Source organism: Notamacropus eugenii, chromosome 1 (assembly GCF_028372415.1).
Source record: "Notamacropus eugenii isolate mMacEug1 chromosome 1, mMacEug1.pri_v2, whole genome shotgun sequence".
NCBI lineage: Eukaryota > Metazoa > Chordata > Mammalia > Diprotodontia > Macropodidae > Notamacropus > Notamacropus eugenii.
The window spans coordinates 750,734,313-750,754,891 of record NC_092872.1 but is presented as its reverse complement, the minus strand read 5'-3'; the positions used below and the strand labels follow the sequence as shown (position 1 = coordinate 750,754,891).

Genomic DNA, 20,579 nt, shown 5'->3' with positions numbered 1-20,579 from the left:
AGGAGCCTCGCGTCAGAGCCGGCGAGCCCCGCCATTGGAGGACGCCCGGGAGGGGGCGGGGCCCGGCGCTCCCTACAAGGCCGGCGCGCGCTCATTGGCCAGAGGGGAGAAAGCAAGAGAGGGCTGAGGTTGCGTAAGCCTGACAGCTGTCAGAAGAAGGAGCCGGGAGGGAGGGCCGCGTGCTCCGGCTCGTGGCGGGGAACGCCGGGACCGGGGGCCCGGGCCGCCCGTGCAGCCCTCGCCTTCTCACGGAGGAGGACCACGAGCCCCCGAGGCTTGAGGCCTGGTGCAACCTCACGTGTTACAGACGTAGAAACTGAGGCACGGAAGGGCGGAGGGATTCGGGCCCCGCCACGCGCGGGCGAGCGCGGAGCTGGGCCTCGGGTGCGGACAGCTCCGGCCGGGCCCACCTGGCGCCACCTGGCGAAGCGGGGCCGGGCCCACCTGGCGCAGCCGGGCCGGGCCCACCTGGCGCAGCCGGGCCGGGCAGGTCCCCAGACAGCGCCCAAGGACCCAGAAGGCCACGAGTGGCCTCGACGCTGCAGATGCCAACCCTTGTTTTTACAAATGAGGCAGTGAAATGGCTTGTCCAAGATGACACACTCAGAGAGGTACAGCTGGACGACCTCAGAATCCAGTATCTAGTCTGTCCCCTTATTTTACAAACGAGGAAACTGAGGCCCAGAAGGACTTTCCGTCCTGTCCCCCTTCCTCCCCACCACACACTCGATCCAGGGACGCTGGCCTCCTGGCTACTCTCCACCTCCCCTCTCCGGGCATGTTCCCTGGCTCCCCCCATCCCTGGAATGTTCACCCTCCTCATCTACATCTCCTGACTTCTCCCGACTATCTTTAAGGCCCAACGAAAACCCCAGCTTCTACAGAAGCCCTGCCCCAAGCCCTCTTCATTCCAGGCCTGCCCTTTGTTCCTCATCTCCTTTTTATCCCGTAGATGGCTGCTTGTTTGTTGCCTCTCCCTTAGATTGTGAGCAGGTTGGGCAGGGACTATCTTTTGCTGCCTTTTGTATCCCTGAAATAAATGCTTACTGACTGACTGACTGACAGGGTTTGAACTCAGATCATCCTTGAGCAGATTGGTAACACCTATCCAACCTTGTGCCACCTGCCCAGGCTCACCTGTGCACTGCTTTGTGGAGTTAAAAACAGTTCCACAATCCTGGAAAACGATTTGAAACTACACCTCCCCCAAAAAGTCAATAAGTAATAAAAATGACAGTCATTGGAATATTAGCTGACATTTTTCTAGCACTTTCGGGCTTCCAGAATGATAATATTAACAACAGAAGGCTGCTGCTTGTCCTAAGGGGCACATTGACCTAAGGCTGGATTTCAGTGAGGCAGAGTCGCACAAAGTCTACAACCTCACTCTCTCTTGCAGAGTCACGGAAGTCCAGTGATAAGACAAAAGTGAGGACAACTGGATGCCCTTGGCATCTTTAACATCTGACCAAGCTTTAAGCACTCCACAGCCCCTGCTTCAGCTGCCTTCAAAGCCGGTGAAACAAGTTTTCTCATCCACAGATTCTGCCAGAGGAAGTCTTCAGGTGCTTGGGGGATGGAAAGCTGACTCACCAGCCGGTTTGAGGCAAGTCTGTTACTCTCAACCTGGATGAGTCTATCTGCCAAGAAGGTTTATGGGGTGTGGCTGCTGTGCATGCCATGACTTCCTGGAGCCACAGGTGAGACTTGGATGATAGGTACGCACCAAGGACAGGTGAGCAGCCCGGAAAACAGCTCGCTCCCTGAAGGAGGTATCATTTATATAATGCAAAGGATTTTACAAATATCCATTTTATCCTCACAACTGTGGGAAGCAGATATCATTCGTATCCCAAAGAGATCATAAAAATGGGAAAGGATCCCACATGTACAAAAATATTTATAGCAGCTCTCTTTGTGGTGGCCAAAAACTGGAAATCAAGGGGATGCCCATCAATTAGGGAATGGCTGAATAAGTTGTGGTATATGAATGTAATGGAACACTATTGTGCTATGAGAAATGATGAACAGGAAGACTTCAGAGAAACCTGGAAAGACTTATGTGAACTGATGCTGAGTGAAAGGAGCAGAACCAGGAGAACTTTTTGCACAGCAACGACCACAGTGTGCAAGGAATTTTTCTGGTAGACTTAGTCCTTCATAGCAATGCAAGGACCTAAAAAATTCCCAATGGACTTTTGAGGCAAAATGCCTTCCACATTCAAAGAAAGGACTATGGAACCAGATTGCAGAATGAAGCAGACCATTTTATTTTTTATTATGTTTTGTTTTGTTTTGGTTTCTCCCATTCATTTTAATTCTTCTATTCAACATGACTAAGGTGAAAATGTATTTAATAGGAATGTAGGTACAGAAGCTATATAAGATTGCACACCGTCTCAGGGAGGGAGTGGGGAGAGACAGGGGAAGGAGAGGGAGGAAGGGAAAAATATCTAAGATATATGGAAGTGATTGTAGAACACTGAAAATGAAAAAAATAATTTTTTAAAAAAGAAATAGGTACTATTAATATATCCATTTTAACCATTAAGGAAACTGATAGAAACAGAGTTTTCTAAAGTGACTCTTTACCACCTTAGCTTTCATAAATTAGTAAAAAAAAAATTACAAAGATTTTTGTTGTTGTTCAGTTGTGTCTAACTCTTTGTGACCCCATTTGGGGCTTCTTAGCAAAGATACTAGAGTGGTTTGCCATTTCCTTCTCCAACTCATTGTACACACGAGGAAACTGAGGCAAATAGAGTGAAGTGACTTGCCCAGGGTCACATAACTAGTAAGTGTCTGAAACTGAATTGAACTCAGGTCTTTCTGACTCCAGTCCAAGCGCTCTATCTACTGCACCACCTAACTGCCTATATTACAAAGATACATAAATATAATTACAAAGACAATTAATTTCCCTATTTGATACAACAATATGTGAAATACACGTGATTATTATTTTCATTTTACAGATGAGGAAATTGAAGCTACAGAACCAGTGACTGAGGCAAAATTTGAACTCTGGGGTTCCTGACTCCAAACTCTCTAGATTCACTTTACCATGCCCACCCTAAAATGTGCATAGCTTTGACCCAACAATGCCACTACTAAGCAACTATACCAAAGAGAAGGAAAAAGGAACAGGACCCATCTATACAAATATTGATAGCAGCACCTTTTGTTGCACAAGGTGAAGAACCAGAAAGTAATTGGGTGTTCTTCAAATGAGGAATGCAAACCCACTGGTAGAATCCAGAAGGATCACCATCAAGGACCGCTTTGAAAGTTACTTACTGAATTGATCTTAAAAAGAAAAGCAAACTCTGGTTAAGAGAGATTCATAGTTTTATGTACAATCTCTCCTGTTCTACAGCATACTTGGAAGAGCTTATTTTATTGAATGTTTAAGTTCAAAATTAAAAAATAATAAAATGGAAAAAAGGAGAAAAAATCCAGTATATAAAATCTTCTTTTTAACACGCCAGGCCCTTCATGACATGGTCCCTTTCTACTTAGCCAGTCTTCTTTCACTTTACTGCCCCACTACACCCTCTACAATCCAGCTGCACTTGACACATCTCCCATCTCTGTGTATTTGTACTATCTGTCCTTCAAGGCCAGGAATACTCTCCTTTCCCACATCTACCTCCTGGCTTCCTAGTTCAATCCCCCCTTCTGCAGGATTTTTTTTCCAGTCCTTGCCCCCATCCTTCCATGATTATTACCTTTCATTTACATACATTTAAGTCCATAGCTATTTGTACATGAGGTCTTAGAGGCCAAAGGCAGCAGTATTTCCCTTTCTCTGTAGCCTCAGTGCTGATAACACTATGACTGGCACCTAATAAAGGCTTGTTGACCCACTGACTGAACAGAATGGAATCATTGCACCAGGAGAAAGAAAGAAAGGGATGATCCATAGCAACCATTGCAAAGTGAAGTGCTCAGAGCCAATCCAATGTACATACAGGGACATACGGTATATACAGAGACTATAATGGCTTCAAGGAAAACAATTGGAAAGACTTCTAAGCCAGGATCAATGTTATAATGGCCAGTCACAAGCATAGAAGGTATTGAAAAAACATCTATTCAATTGGATTGAATTGCTGGTTCTAAATGAACTCAAGTCTGTATAAACATGTTAGTATGACCCTGGGAAAGTGACTTAACTCCTCAGTGCTTCCAGGCAACTAACCCTCTGCTTAATTGCCTAAGAGTTGCCCATACACTTTGACAAAGGGAATTTCGTCACCACGAGTTCTCTAAAACAAGAAAAAGACAAGTCCACCAAGGGGAGCCTCAGAGAAGAATAAAGAAAATAGTCCTCTCGGTCTTCCTTTGCTAACAGAAGAATGTTACATATGCTGTTGGACATGGGTAATGTATTAATTGGTTTTGCTCAACCATTTTCATCCTCTTCCTTTTTCATTCTTTGTGCACATTCTCTGGAACTACTTCCCAACTCCTACCAACACTGGCAAGTTGTATCTCCTTCCACTACATTCCCGTTTAGGGATCTAGGAAACCCAGAGGGGCTTGGGAGTGGTTTTCTAATTCTATAGGTCATGAGCCCCCACCAGTGTGTTTTTCCTATTTATCTTGCATATGTCTTGTGTGTCCATAGTCATATATATGTTGTCTCTTCCCTTAAACTGTGAGCTTCTTGAGAGCAGAGACTGCCTTTCACCTTTCTTTGTGTCCCCAGCACTTTGAGCACAGTGCCTGGCACATAGGAGATATTTAATGATAATTCTTATTGATTGAATGTAAATTAATCAGCCAGACTTAATTAGCTTTAAGGCCAAAATGTTTACTAAGATGGTATAGTAAAAATATTTTTGTTATAAAGCACTCAACTCCCTCTCACTAGTATATACAGAGTCCAGAGAAAGTGGGCTCCAGGGTTGAGGGCACATGTAGCCAAAGGTCATTGCTCCTAGCTGCTGGAAGTCTCTTTCTTCTCTATGTGGGCTGTGAGAGTCTCCTTAGACATGGTGTTGCTTTTCTGATGGGCTCCTGGTAGAATCATAAAACCACTTTCTTCGGTGTGTCTGGTGTGTCCTCAGCTATTGATGCAACTGCTGATCATGGCGCTCTTCTGAGGACTCTGCTGCGATGCAAAAGTCTGAATCCCCAGACCCTCCAAGCTCAGAAGATGATCCTCCAATTAAATGGAGTGGGTAAGAGACCAAGAAGGAGACAAAGGTCAAAGTCCTTCTCTTGCCCCCTCCTATCTGCTTCCTCCTCAAGGACTTGGCTATCCAACCCTAAAGTACCAGAGGCTCAAATTCCTATATTCCTACTTAGCTTTCAGTCATACAAACCTACACAACCTATAAAATACACTTCTGGGCAATATCACTTTATTTCATTCAATAGCTTTTGAGGACTTCTAAACTGATCAAGGACTTTCCACTCATAGACAAAAGATTTTGATTGACTGATCTGTTATTTAATTCAGCAGAGGCACTCTCACCTAATTAATGTATATAGACCAGGTGATCTAAGCGAGATGGCATGACTGATGGATTCAGATGATCTCCACTCTTACATTTGTTATGAGGGATGACTCAGTGGGCTGCAGCAGGCAAGTTATATATTAGGAAGTGAAGCTAGTAAAAAAAAAGAAAAAATATGTTATTTTTAAAAAGTCCAGACAAAATAATATTACATAATACATATTATAAAAATAATAACAGCTCACATTTCTCCAGGGCTTCAAAGTTCACAAAGGATTTTCCCTGCAGCAACCCTCACAGGGTTGTGGGGTAGGTAGTAAAAATATTTCTATCCCCATTTTTTAGCTGAGGCTAAACTGAGGCTCCGGAAAGTTAAATGATTTTGCCCACCGTTACTCAGCTAGGATATATCTAAAATTGGCTTTGGACCTAAATACACATATCCACATATATATCCACATATACATACATGCATACATGTGCATATATGTGCATTTATGTGCCCATAGGTATACATATATGTGTGTGAGGGTATATCATCTTCCTCTTCCAATGCTTCCGTGTACTCTAGAGGTGACACTGAGATTTCTAAGGGTCTGCCAGGGTTTAGCATAGTACCTGGCGTATGGTAAGTGTTTAAAAAATGTTTATTGGTTTGTTGATTGATTGTTGTCTTACCAATTGGGAAGGGCTTCATGTAGCAGCCCAAGGACAGCTGTGTTTCTCTTTTCCAGAGATCAGCCTTCCTCAGTGCAGAGAAGCCCATCAGCAAAGGATGAATTTTCTGAGCTACAGCAAGAGATAAACCAACCTTGCCCACCTAAGGCATCAGTGGAGGAGGGGAGTAGTGGAATCTGCTCTGGCAGCAAGTGTGGCTCCCAAACCATGACATTCTGGAGCCTTGAATTCTCAGGTGAGTTTCTAATGCACTTCCATTTACAAAATGCTTTGTTTATAAAGGTGTGTATTAAGTAGTTCAGGTATTACTGTTGTTCAGTTGTGTCTGATTCTATGTGGGATTTTCTTGGCAGAGATACTGGAGTGCTATGCCATTTTCTTCTCCGGCTCATTTTACAGATGAGGAAACAGAGGCAAACAGGGCTAAGTGACTTGCCCAGGGTCACACAGCTAGAAAATGTCTGAGTCCAGATTTGAACTCAGGTCTTCTTGATTCCAGACCTGGTGCTCTAACCACTTCATGACTAGTATTATTAGCCCCATTTTACTAGTGCCCAAAGACCAGGCAGCTAGCCTTTCACACACTCTAAAGTTCATGTCTGTTGGGGGGGGTGTGGATTTTCTGATGAAATACATCCTTTATGGCTTCAACCCCCATCTATGTGTGAAACTGAGGACCTCTATAGCAACTCAGATCATGACTTGGTTAACAATACCTCACTAGCAGAAGGATACCTGGGAAACAGCAGCAAAGAAGCAACAAATGCATTGAACTGAAACAGAGAAGGAAACCAGTTCCCAAGTGAGTGAATCCTCATTGCCATCTTCCCCCAGCAGAGTTAAAAAAGGAAATTTCTTCTGTCCAAGTTTTTGTATGCACACGACACCATGTTGGAGCTATGGGGCCCATTATTTAAGGCTCTTGGCCATCACTCCTCTGCCCCAGCTGTTGGGGAAGTCCACCTGATGCCCCAAGTCAAGATCTGAGTTGGCTTGAGAAGTCCCCAGTTTCACAACTGGATGAGGGCTCAAGTCATGAAAGATACATGTATCAGAACAACAGTTGCTACAGAAGCCTTCTTCACTTCCCTCATAGCCAGCAATCTGAGCAGACTCAGTCCATGGGTCTGCATTAGCTTGACTTTCTCTTCACACTTGGCAATTCTGGAAAGCATCATCTAAGCAGGGAGGTGATATAATGCATAGAGCTCTGGGTCTGGAGTCGGGAAGGTCTGAATTCAAATCTAGTGTCAGGCACTTAGTAGCTGTGTGACTTTGAGCAAGTTCATTTCAAGCTTCATTTCTGTCTGCCTCAGTTTCCTCTTCTGGAAATTGGGGATAATAATGGCACCCATCTTTCAGAGTTGTTATGAGTATCAAATGATACACATGCAAAGCATTTTGCAAACCTAGCTGTTATTTGCTACTATACTTAGTCCTGGGAATTTTGGACAATTCCTTTGTCATGCTCCAACAGCTCTGATTTTTTGCCTCCCCCCCCCCCCTCCGCCTCATTTAAAATCAGGTGAAAACTCTTTTCAATCTACCACTGTATCCTTCATCAAAATCTAGATCCTCTCCCACCAGGGTCAACTCTTGCTTGGGGCTTTTGGCCTCATGCAAAATGTTATTGAAGTCAAGTCAACAAATCAACAAGTATTTTTTAAGTACCTACTATGTGCAGGCACCATGCTAAGGGAAGGAGATACAGAGAAAGGTTAAAGATAGTCCCTTCCCTCAAGGAATTCATAGTCTAATGCAGGAGATATCCTGAAAACAAAGAGGTAAACAGGGTATATACAGGAGGAAGACATTAAGATTAAAGAGGACTGGCAGAAGGCATTATACTCGGGAAGTGCAGATGTCCCCTCTTGTTACATTTTTCAGTTGTTTTTCATTCATGCTTGACTCCTCATGACTCCATTCAGGGTTTTCTTGGCAAAGATATTGGAGTGGAGTGGTTTGCTGTTTCCTTCTCCAGCTCACTTTACAGATGAGGTAACTGAGGCAAATAGAGTTAAGCCACTTGCCCAGGGTCACATAGCTCAGAAGTATCTGAGACTGGATTGAAACTCAGGTGATGAGTCTTCCTGACTCCAGTCCTGGCCTTCTATCGACTGCACCACCTTACTGTCTTATCTGGCTAATATATAGCTAGTTTCTGTAGGGTTCAGACTGCACCCACAGGGAAGTCCAGGGGGGAGCAAGGCCCCTTGATGAAGAGGCAGGAAGCAGCATGGACCAGATCACCAGTATCCCCTGACCTCCTTCTCCTCTCAGACCCTGATCAGGTAGACAGCCCCAAACCCGGAACCTGTGAGTGTTAGGAATCCGGAGAGCAATGCTTCCGATCTGGAGTCAAATGGGTCAATGTCAGAAACTGATCAGATTTTATCGATGGAACTGGCATTCCAGAAGAGCTGACCATTTACTTTGAGGCTGCTCCCCAAGGACCAGGGGATCTTTCCACAACTGATTTGTAGTTGAAACCTCCACTTAGATCCTGGATTGCAATATTTCAAAAGCAAAAGATGCAGTACTATAACCAAGAATAACTTTCCAACTAAAGCTGAGAATAATCCTATAGGAGGAAAATGAACTTTTAATAGAAGTGGGAACTTCCAGTTATGGTTACTGAAAATACCAGAGCTGAGTTGAAACTTTGAAAAGCAAATAGAAGACTCAAGGGAAACCTATGTGAGCATTTGGAAAGGGCTGTATCTGAAGAAGAGCTAACATTCCAAAATGAGGATAACCAGGTTTCCAATCAAGCCTGGGGCATTCATCATGGCATGCATGCATAGACAGAGAATGATTCCGAATTGGTAGAGCTAATGTTGAGTAAAACGTGACACTGAGTCCATTTGTGAAAGCTGCTCCTCCCAGAAGATTGTTGTGGTGTAAGATACTATTCAGCAAAGACTCATGGAAAGAGTCATTGGAAGTAGCAGACGTGTAAAGGAAGCTAAATCCTCCCTAGGGACTTTTGAGAGTTTCCCTTTGGGGGAGATGGGGAGGTCTCCCATGGTTGAGTTGACATTTCAGTTAGCTTCTGTCTAAAAAAATTCATTCACTCCTGTGACTCACTCCATGCCTGACCATTACTCCAGGTACCTATCAAAAAAAACCCCAAAACTCCAGTAGCTCCCTGAGACATAGTAGGCACTTAAGAAATGTTTCAATGAAAGTGAACTCGACCTCCAGGATCAAAATAAAATCCTCTGGCTCTTAGAACCCTTCAAACCTGACCCCTTCCTACCTTTCCAGTCTTCTTACATCTTATTGCCCCCCCCCCCCCCCCCCGTGTGAATGGGCGTGAGCAAAACAGACACTCTGATCCAAAAGGAAAGATTGAAAGGAAAAGAAAGAAAGACCTGGAAACCATGGGAGTACCTTTCAATTGTGGCATGGCTGAACAAATGGAAGGATATGAAAGTAATAAAATGCAAAAGATTCTGGGAAGTAGAATATAAGAATTTACCCAATAGCAAAAACTCTTTAAAGAAAAGCCATTTTGAAAGACGCAAGAACTCTGACCAAGGCAGTGACCGAGCCTCCAGAGAGCTCCCGATGAAGCCTCCACCCACCTTCTGACCAGAGAGAAGGGATGCAAGCAACATGAAAGAGCAGTTTAAGGTTATGTAGACAGCCCTCTTCTCTGGGCTACTTTGCACATGGAAATACTTGGGGTGGGGCAGGGGTTGATGATAAAAGTTCAGAGTTTTTGAAAAACATGTTTTTTAAAACACTGAATGCCAGAGACAGCAGCACAGAAGACTGTAAGTCTGGAAGGAGTCAATAGAACACAGAATGTCAGCTATGGGAGGAGACTTACAACTTAGAACATAGGATGTCAGAGATGGGAAGGGCCTTAGAACTTAGAATATTAACTCTGGGTGGAGACTTAAAACAGAGTGTCAGAACTAGGAAGAGCCTTAGACCTTAGAACATAGAATGTCAACTCTGGGTAGAGATTTAAAAGCTAGAACAAAAAAGTTTCAAAGCTGGAAGAGGTAATAACTTAGAGCTTGGCGTATCAGAACTGGAAGAGAACTCAGAACATAGAACATGGGGTGTCAGAGCTAGGAGGGCCTCAGAACTTAGACTCTGCAATGTCTGAGCTGAAAATGATGTTAAGGCATTTTCTGTTAGGGCTGGAAGGGACTCTTGGGCTCATCTGGCCCAACCTCCTCATTTAAACTCTTATGAAAATTATTATGGAAGAAAGTAACAGACAGCAAATATCATGTGGTTAAATTGAAATTGAAACCGTATTTCTTCATTTCAATCAGGCTTCCTCTGGAGTTAGGTCTATAAAGAAAGACAACCATTTCAGAGCATCATTCTCTGGGTTTAAATGATAAAAAAGGTGTGTGTAGCTGCTGCTCTGGCTTGTCCCAGTGAGACTGGGCAGGGAGGGCTCTCAGAGGAGACAAACTCCAGGAACTCCCAGGAGTTTAAAATGACATTCAAGGCTCTTCACAATTTGATCCCAGTGGTCTCAGGGCCTACTAAGATGGCAGTGTGGTGACTTGCTCTCCCCTTTCCCCTACTGAGCTCTGCCTCAAACCTTCTTGTTGCCAGGGCCCTAAGTTGTGGTACCCCACCATCGCCTGGCCTACCCTGAGAGGCAGCAAAGCAAAGAACATAAGATTCTTGGGTTTGAATACAGAGTCTGACCCTTATAACTGAATGACTCTAGGCAAGTCACTGAGTCTCAGTGCAGGACCCATGCTTGGCCTATGGTAAGCACTTAAATGTTCAGTGATTGACTGACTGACCTACCTTCAATGGTAATTTTGAGGAAAATGCTGTGCAAAATTTAAAAGACCATAGACAAGAAAACCGCTGAGCCAGCAGCAATGTAGGTTCTAGACATTTTTCCTTTCCCCCTGTCCTGACCCCAAATTGGCCAAATGTGCTTGTCCTGTGTTTCATTTCATTTTGGGGGGTTTGGTCAGAGCTGGTATTTCATCAGTGTACGGGACTCCCTCTGTCAATACAGGTTAGCACCATCTCCGAAACTTTCCAACTTAGAAAGTTGGGAGAAGGGAGGACAGAGAAGTCAAGTGATTGGCCCAGGGACACATGGCCAGGACATGTCAGAGGCAGGATCCAGGACATTGTGGCTCCAAGACCAACTCCATCCACTAGGCCACACTGCTTCTAGTCAATACAGGGGTTCCTCGAGTCTTAGTGTGGCTTTAAGTTATAGTTTAAGACTTTGGGTTCACTGACATTGTATAATAGAGTAATCTGGGTCAGGTCCAGAGGATGAATGCGCTATTCCTGAAAGGTAACAAACCAGCCTTTCAACATTGACCTTTAAAAGATATGATGTCTTCCCCCAAACAATGACTCTAGAGGCAGGGTTCCAGGTAATTAAGGAGATAGACTGTTTTAAAAAATCCAACATTTTTAAAGTCCCTCAAATCAAACCACTTCCTCTTCCCTTTGCCTACTCATAGGGCATCTTCTTGCCCCTCGGGGCCCTGGTTTTCACAGAGTTGCTTAATTTCAAAAAAGGGAACTACTCCCAAACAGAAGTGTTTCATCAACGTCATGGAGGACAAGAGCCCTTTCCCAGTGGAACGATCTGAAATGAAAGGTCAAGGATGAAGACAGCATAGGGAGGAAAGAGTGATGGAGGGCTCTGTCTCCATCTTCCCCAAGGAAAACTTTAAAGGGAATCCCATTCCCAGACTTGCCATGGAAGTCAATCTGCTCAGTTCAAACATTTCTTAGGAGATGTCCGTGTGCCAGACGTTGTACTGGGCACAACGACTAAAAAAATGGGAAGTCTCTGCCTTCGATGACTTTCCATTCTACTGTACAAGTTGGAGGCAGAAGCCCCAAATGCTTGATTAATGGGAGTACATCAAAGACATAAATGCTGAATCTGAGATCAAATGACTCAGAATATAAACATTTCCTTTATTATCTTTGTACCCCCAGTTCCTAACACATGGTAGAAAATGCTCTTGAAGTGATTGTTCAAGGTCAGTGGGGAGATGGGTCAGGATTTAAACCCAGGTCCTCCTACTCCAGGTCTCTCGCTCCTTCCACCGATCAACCACCAAATCCAGGTAACAAGTGCCAAGAGTTCTGATGCAACTTAAGTCAAGCTGTTGGTTGACAAAATTGGCCACTAGCAATGCGTTGACCAAGCTGCCAAGGATTGTGGTCGGTAAGGATCGCAGAGGGACCACTAGGAACTAGACCAAAAGAAGCTTCTCAACCAGGACAAATGATCAAATGAAGATCACTGAGCACAAAGAAAGAGCCCAGTACTAGGGGTTGGGGAGGAATGAACCAGGGCAGGAAGAGCCCTGTAGTAACTGTAGGAAACCAGCAGAGGGCAGCCAATTCCAGGCTGAGCCAGCCCCGCCATGTGTAGCACAGTGTAGACATCAAACATGGAGCCAAACTCAGAGTTGTTAGAGGGTGACGGGGGAGCCTAGAGAATGCAGGAAATACCAGGAGTGACGTCAAGTGTCTGATCCAAGCATGAGATGACTCACAAAGTCATTGACGCAAACGGAATAAAAATACTCACGTGTCCAGGGCTTAACCTTCAAGCCCTTTCACAGGGGGCACAACCACCCTTGGAGGACATGGTATAAACAGTATTCTATCCACTTTATAGAGGAGGAAACTGAGGTTCACCTCTAGGAAGCATCAGGTTTAATTCCAATGAATCTAATTAGTCCCTTTGGCAGTCAGACTAGGGAAGCCTCTGGACCCCTCCTCAGAATCACAGTTTTAAGTGCATAAAGTAAAATGCATGGGATAATGAAGAAAATCAATTATCCTGACATAATTACCAATTTTTTTTTGAACACCATGTTGACAGACTCATGTTCCTGAGTTCAAATGAGACCTCAGATACTTACTAGCTGTGTGATCCTGGGCAAGTCACTTAACTTTGTTTGACTCAGTATCCTCATGTGTAAAATGAGCTGGAGAAGGAAGTGGCAAGTATCTCTGCCAAGAAAAAAAAACAAATAGAGGTAGAGAGAGTTGGATGCGATTGAACAACAACCTGCCAGGTACTATGCTAAGTGACAGGGATGTTTAACCAAAATTACAACTCAGTGGCTGTCCTCAAGGATGCAGACCTCTCTAAATCAAGGGTTCCTAACGAGGGAGCCATGGAGCCCTGTTTGTGATAGATTTCAGAAGGTCTATGAGCTTGGGAGGAGAAAAAAATTGCATCTTTATTTTCACTAAACTCTAACTGTATTTATCATTTCCTTCGAATATGAATATATATATGTATGTATATGTATGATTCTGAGAAGGGTTCCATGTGAGTCACCAGACTGCTAAAGAAATCCATGATTCAGAACAAGTTTAAGAAGGCCCTCTCTATAATTTAATAAATGAGTTTTGGGAAGTTGCCTGAGGCAGGTAGAGATTAAATGATTTCCCAGGTTTAAGAAGCTAGTAGGTACCAAAGGTGAGACTTGAACTTGGGTCTCCCTGGCTCAGAGGCAGTCTACCCATCACATCACACCAGCCAAAAAAGGGGGAGAATTATGGTTTCAAAGAAGCCGCTTGTGTCTCAGAAGTGGTAGTGTCCCCTCCATCCTCTCTGGAACTTTCCACCTCTGAGAGAAAGTGTCACTCCTGGAATTCTTCTACTGACCCCTCCCTACCCTAAATGTTTCCTCTTCTATTTATGGGATGCTTCTTTGAGGAATACCAGGGTGAAGGGAGCTGCTCAAGGGATTACGATCAAGGGATTATCAAGTTGCTTTGGGTGAACAAAGTAATGAGGTAGGATTCACTTCCATTTCCTCAAAAAACTCAGAATGAGAAGAAAGAGAGGCGTCCATGCTAAAGGGCTCAGGATTGTCCTTTGACCTCCCTGTTCTCTAACCTGGCTGATCCCTGGATTCTGAGACTCTGAATTTCCCTTCTGTTCTTCCAGTATCCTCTTTTTGACAATTAAGTTAGGTGGCCCAGTGGATAACTGCTGGACTTGCAGTCAGGAAGACCTAAATTCAAATCCTGCCACAGATCCTTCCTATCTCTGTGGCCTTGGACACGTCATTTAACCTCTGTCTGTAACCTCAATTATAAAAGAAAGTTAATACCAGGACCTACCTCCTAGGGTTGTTGTGTCAAATGAGGTGATATTTGTAAAGTGCTTTGTACATCTTAAAGTCCTCTATAAATACTTACTATTATCATTCGATTCACTTCATTTCCACAAACATTCAGACTAAATTAAATGAGATGAAATCAAATGAGGATAAATATAACATCTTCCTCTTGGGTTTGACAGAATCAGCTTCCCAAGTAGCTGCTATGAGACCTGCAGCTCAAGGGACCTTAGATTTAAAGTGGCCATTGAGCTCACCCAACTCATTTTACAGATGAGGAAATCGAGGTCTAGGAAGATTAAGTGACTTGCCCAGGGTTACAGAGTTCGTATGTGAGGCTGGATTCCAAGTCCAGCCCTCTATCTAGCATGCTACTTAGCTCCTCCTTGGGCATGGTTACATAGCAGAGGGTCTGAAAAAGGTCTGAAGGTTCTAGTGAACTGAAAGCTCCGTACAAGTCAAGATGGTGAAATGAGCAGCCAAGAAATTGAATGCTGTGTGGGGCTGCACAGCCTCCAGGAATAAGGAAGCCTTAATCCCTTTTTATTCTGTCCAGGTCAGGCTGCACCCAGAGTGCTCTGTCCAGTCTTGAGTGTTAGACAGCCCACAGAGAGGGCAGCCAGGGTGGGGGAGGTCCTCTAGCTTCCATCTGAGGAATTGTCGAATGAAGAACAGTGGAAGAAACTGAGGCAGGAGGGGACAGCTTTCCAAGTGCTCAAAGGACTGGCATGTGGAAGGCAATGTTGTCCTTGAGTTTGGTCCCAAAGCACAAACTGGGAACAAGATGGGGGAGGCTGCCCCATGGCCTGAGGTTAGCTTCATCATGCCTCCTTTAGCAGGGAATTCTCCTGGGGGCCATAGTACTAACAGACAGTATTTGTAGGGTACCTTACAAGTATTATACCAATTGATCCTTACAACAGCCCTCTGAGGCAAGCGCTGTTATTATCCCCATTTACAGATGAAGAAACTGAGGCAGCAGAGGGGAAGTGACCTGCCCGGAGTCATGGAGCTAGCAAGTGTCCGAGACAGGATTTAAACTCAGGTCTTCCTGAGCCCAGCACTCTGTCCACTGTACTGTCAAGGGTGTGGACGGAACTAAATGGTTGCAAAGAAGCTTCTAGCTCTGAGATTCTGTGATTCCAGGATGCAATGAGCCAGAGCAACAAACTGGGAAAAGACAGTCCATGGGCTCAGTGAAGCTCACAGTCTGATGGAAGAATTTAATCTGAGATGGTACTTCAAAAAGAAAGGCTGTTCATGCCTGAAAGCTGCAAATGCCTGGTAAGAGGATGAAAGAGAGAAAGAGAGAAAGGGAGAAAGAAAGGGAGGAAGGGAGAAAGAAAAGAAAAGAAAAAAGATGAGAAAAAGAAAAAAAAACTCACCTGCTTCTTGAGGCAAGAGAGACCCCACAGAAGTGTAAGGGCCAGTGTGCATCCCTGCAGAACAAGAGTCTCAGCCCACACAAAGGTCCTGGTCGCTCCTCACTACAACTTATCCTTCCCCTCCCGTTCTCTGGCCCCTCCTGGGACCTCGAGGCACAGTGGGTATCATGTCAGCCTTGGAGTCAAGGACACCTGGGTTCAAAGCCTTCTGACACGTACAAATGACGTGACCATGGGTAAATCACTTAACTTCTTGTGTAAAGAAGTTTAACAGAACGACTAAGTTTTCTCTGCAATCTTTACTGATTCTCACCACAGCTCTGGGAGGTCAGCACCAGAGTTGGGGTTCGAAACCCTTTTGGCGCCATTGACCCCTTGGGCCTCTAGTGAAGTCTGGGGGTGGATGAAACCCTTCTCAGAATCATGTTTGTAAATGAATGAAAGTAAAATGCATAAAGTGCATAGGATTACAAAGGAGAGCTATCATATGGAAATGCAGTGATCAAAATATGAAAAATCCTCCCAGCGCTAGAAATTATTATCCCCAGGTGTCAATAAGCAGATTGGACTGAATGACCTCCCAGGGCCCTTCCACCCTCAGAATCCCTCGGGCATCTAGGAAGGAAAAGCTGATGGAGCCTTTTTTTGACCCTGGTGGGAGGAGGTGGAAAGGGTTCTCCAAGCAAACCTGTCTTGGGGATCAGTGCCAGGGGCTGTTAGGGGGCCCTTGTCACCCGATGCCCTCAGCTGCTGTTGAAGGACAAGGCTCTCCTTTTTCCATCCGCTGAGCCCTCCTCCACCAGCTGCTGGCTGTGGTGCCCTAATTAAAGAAATGGCTTTTGAACAAAGGGAATTGGAGCCCTTCTCAACTGGGCACCTTAGGATCTCTCTTTGTTTTGTTTTGAATAAATGTTTCATTGGTTTTTCCTTACTTCCCAAAATGAGTCCCTTCCTAAAGCCTTCTTCTTGTGGCCTAACAAAACAAAAAAGCACAGCTAAGCAAATGGACACACTGGCCATACTTAGTGGTGTACACCTTATTCTGTACCCATAGGTACCCCCTCTTTGCAGAGTGGAGGAAATTAGGCATCCCCACACGTGCTCTACAGTCAAGGCTGATCACCTCATCTCATCCTACTACTCTCTGCTAGGCCAAATGAAGATATGTGAATGACCCACGGTCCTTGGATGGGGCCAGAACTTCCCTACCTTGTCCCTTTTTCCTGCAATGCCCTTTCCAATCCCCATGCCCCAAATGCCCACCAGTCCTTTAAAGGCAAAAGCAAACGCCGCCTGCTCCCAGAAGTCTTCCTGGATCTTTCTGCACCCTGAATGTCACTTGGCATTTGGTTTGTATACCTGATAAACCACTTCTAACACATTATAGTTTTGTAGCCTCTTCTCTTAGGGTCAAGAATTCAAATCCTGCCTGAGACACTGGGCAAGTTACTTAACCTTTGTCTACCTCAGTTTCCTTGCTTGTAAAATGGGGATAGTAATAGCACCTATATCCCAGAGCTGTTATAAGGATCAAATTAAATATTCGGGAGCCTTAAAATGCTATATAAAAATATGATGGTGTTCATTATTTTTGTTTTCTAGCTTTTTCTGCCTCTGGAAATGGCTACAGTCATAGTACCAACCTGTCAGGGTTGTTGGTAAGGATCTAGTGAGACAAGATTTGTATTGTCTGAAAGTGCTGAATAACTGTTGATTACTGATGAGGATGAAGATGATGTGGTCCTGTCCTACTACCCTCGTATCAAAGATCTAGAGATGTAAGAAATGTTAGGGCACCTAAGAGAACATCTAGTCCAAATGTCCCATTTTACAGAGGCAGATTTTGAGGTACTCAGGGCCAAGTGACTTTCTCAAAGTCACTCAAGTCTAAGAGGCAAAGCTGGAATTTGAACAGACCTCTTCTGACCACAAATCCAGGGTTCTCTCCACTGCCTCTTCATAGTGTGGGAGCTCCCTGAGGGCAGGCATCAGGAGCAGGGCTGGAAGCTTAGAGCCACATTGCTCCATTTAAAAAAGAATTGTGCCTACTGGCTAAGTAAGAGAGGTCTCCAATAGACCAGGTGTCCACTGACCCCAAGGTTTTAAGTTAAAGTAACACCTAGCATAAAAGGAAGAAAAAAGATTTTTTTTTTTTAAAGTTAGCAGCCAGGAAATGAGAAGGAAACCACAGCTCTGAATAAGGATTGGGGGAGGGGAGGGGGTCCCCCCCTTCCTTTAGTTTATTGACCATAAAAACTGATGAATCCCCAGAATCACGCCTATCTGCAGTGGGTTCAAAATAGAGTAAGCGATCCATGTGATGTGGTCCTCTCCCCGACAAAAACAAACCAACAACATGCAGTTATTTCTAGATGAAATGGGAGTTTAAATGAACATCAGGTCAGACCTGAAGAGGAGGAGATGTGTGTGTGTCTTTTTTTAAGCACTGGCTCACAGCATCCGGCCTTCCCTCCCTTCCCCCACTCTCCCCATCTCCAACCACCAGAGCTCCGAAGCAGCTGGGGCCCTCAACTATGGGATCCGGATCTGGGGCCGCTCATGTAGAGGCTTCCCACACCTGCCCACCCACTATCATCCCAGGATCCCGGAGTGTTAATGTTGGAGGGAACTGGAGGCTCATCTCCCAGAGGAGATAGTTGAGGCCCAAGAAGAGACTTGCCCAAGGTCATGCAGTGAGAGAAGGTCTTCTGTCTCTCAAGGCCTCCTTCTGTGACTTGGCTCCCTTCTCTGGATTCCTGCAATACTTCTTATCAGTGCGATAACTAAATAACAAACAGTAAATTAATGGAGTCCTGCGCAGTGACCAGCCTCCCACTAATGCCCAGAACTGTTGTTTAAACCTGTTCTGGCTACTGGACTCTCATGTGACCATCTACAGCTGCGTACTACTTTTCTTCCTACCTAGATCGATCATTCAACCACCAAACGTTGATTAAGTAACTACGGTGTATAAGATACCATAGAATCGTCAGTTCGGGGACAATGAGAAAGTCAGAGCACCCAGTGCACCCAGTGCACATACTCCTGGCGCAGGCTAAACTCCTTTCATGGCCCCAGGCCTCAGTTTCTCCCTTCTTCCCTGTAAAATATTGGCCCTGACCTGGGAGGTCCCTTCTGGCTCTCATTGGGAGGTTGGGAGGCTGCCCCTTTTCTTAAACTTCCTTTCTTCTTCTATAAAAATGAAGGAGCGGCTGGAGGGACTTTGGGGTCCCTTCTATCTCCACATCCAGTTCCTTTTAGTATTATAAAAATTGAGGGAGCAAGGAAAAATGGCCTGTGACACATTCTGGCAAGTCACCTCTTCAGCTCTTGGTGCCTCAGGCAACTTTCTGAGACTGGAAGTTGTAGAGAAGGTGCCTATCTGTGTTGGTAGAAGGAGTTCCCTCACCTGGGAGTCCCTTCTATCAATAAAAGCCTGAGTCTAGTTTCCATCCCTGCCATAGAATTCAGGGTCCTGGTTGAATTTTAAGAAATTTTTTAAAAATGTAATGTAACTTTTTGGTAATGGGAATGCAATAAAGATTTGTTGATTTGAATTTGACCAAATGAGCTGTTAAGGCACTGTACATACAAAGAATTTTTATGATGAGAAAAATGGTTTTGCTACAGCCTTGAAGGTTTATGAGATCCCTCACAGTACTCAGGGACATGACATGAAGGAGATTCAGATGGTTAGTTGGTAAACATCTATTAAGCACCTACTATGCACCAGATTCAGAGTCCAGCTGGAGAGAAAACCTTCTTTCAAAGTTCCTGGAGTCTAGCTAGCATTGTCCCCCCATTGGATGGACAGGGACCATCAGACCCATGGCTGACCCAAGCAGCACTTTTCCTGAAGTCACCTGCCTAAGGAAGAGGCAGCCCTTCTATCAATGGACAAGATTGATAGAGCCTAGGGACCAGGGGCTGTGCTGGGTGCTGGGGCTACACAGACCTCCAAAGTAGGGGCAGGGAAGGTACCCGATAGGTTATGCACAAAATTAATACAAAATGGGGGTACTAACAGCTGGGTTAAGGAGGAAAGGCCTTTGAGGTGATCCCTGAAGGGAGCCATTGTTCTAAAAGATGGTGGGTAGTAGGGATAACACACCAGGTTTGGGTAATAGTCTGGGCAGAGAGGTGGAAGTAGGAAGTAGGATGCCCTAGGATGGCAAAAAGAAAGCAGGCAGTCTGACTGGAGGATTGAGGGCATCTGGGAGAATGAAGAGTTATTATTCCAGAAAGATGGTCTGGAGCAGACAATGAAAGGATTCAAATGTCCAAAAAAGACAGCTATGTATTTGATTGTAGAAGCAATCTTCCCTGGGCCCCAGTTTTCCCATCTGTGAAATGAAGATAACCCTTGGACAACCTACCCATCAGGGCTTTTGTGAGGAACCAAACCAGGATAAAGTACTTTGTCATTGTGGGAGATCAGCAATTTATGGGTAACTTTGACTTTTGGTGAATTGTGTAGGCGCTGAGAGGTTAAGGAACTCCCTGAGGGTCACACAGCCAGTTCAGAAGGAAGCCTGGAATCTGTTACACCCCCTGACTCTCCTTTCAAAAAGAGAGAAAGCCCTGGCTCCTACTGGAAGGGACCTTTGAAGGCATCTGGTCCAACCACCTCCTTTTAGTGGTGAAGTGACTTGCTCAAGGTCCATGAAAATGGTAGACCTGGGACTGAACCCCACACTTCAGCTCCAAATTCCATGCTCTCTTCACTGCACCACCCTGCCTCTATAGATTTCTAACCACTATCAAATAAATGTCACCTGCTACTAACATTTGGTTCTGTCTTCCTCTCCAAACTCGGGCTTCTCCATCCCATTAAACCCAGTCCCATCTCTTTCTCTGTGTCTGTCTCTCTGTCTCTGTCTCTCTCCTGGCCCTCTTACCTGGGTACCCCCTCCTTCTGTACTATTATTTGAATGGGCCATCCA

General features: G+C 44.9%; 2 long non-coding RNA genes across 2 annotated transcripts; one reads left to right on the top strand and one right to left on the bottom strand.

The window, feature by feature from the left end:
- Positions 1-5,097: 5,097 nt before the first annotated feature.
- LOC140525576 (uncharacterized) lies at positions 5,098-19,160 on the top strand. The gene is made up of 3 exons (XR_011974068.1): positions 5,098-5,186; positions 6,200-6,378; positions 17,239-19,160. It is a non-coding gene; the product is annotated as an uncharacterized lncRNA (long non-coding RNA).
- Positions 5,180-15,756, bottom strand: LOC140525618 (uncharacterized). Its single transcript, XR_011974078.1, has 3 exons — positions 15,637-15,756; positions 13,037-13,127; positions 5,180-5,618 (listed from the first exon to the last, which is right to left on the bottom strand). It is a non-coding gene; the product is annotated as an uncharacterized lncRNA (long non-coding RNA).
- Positions 19,161-20,579: the final 1,419 nt, after the last annotated feature.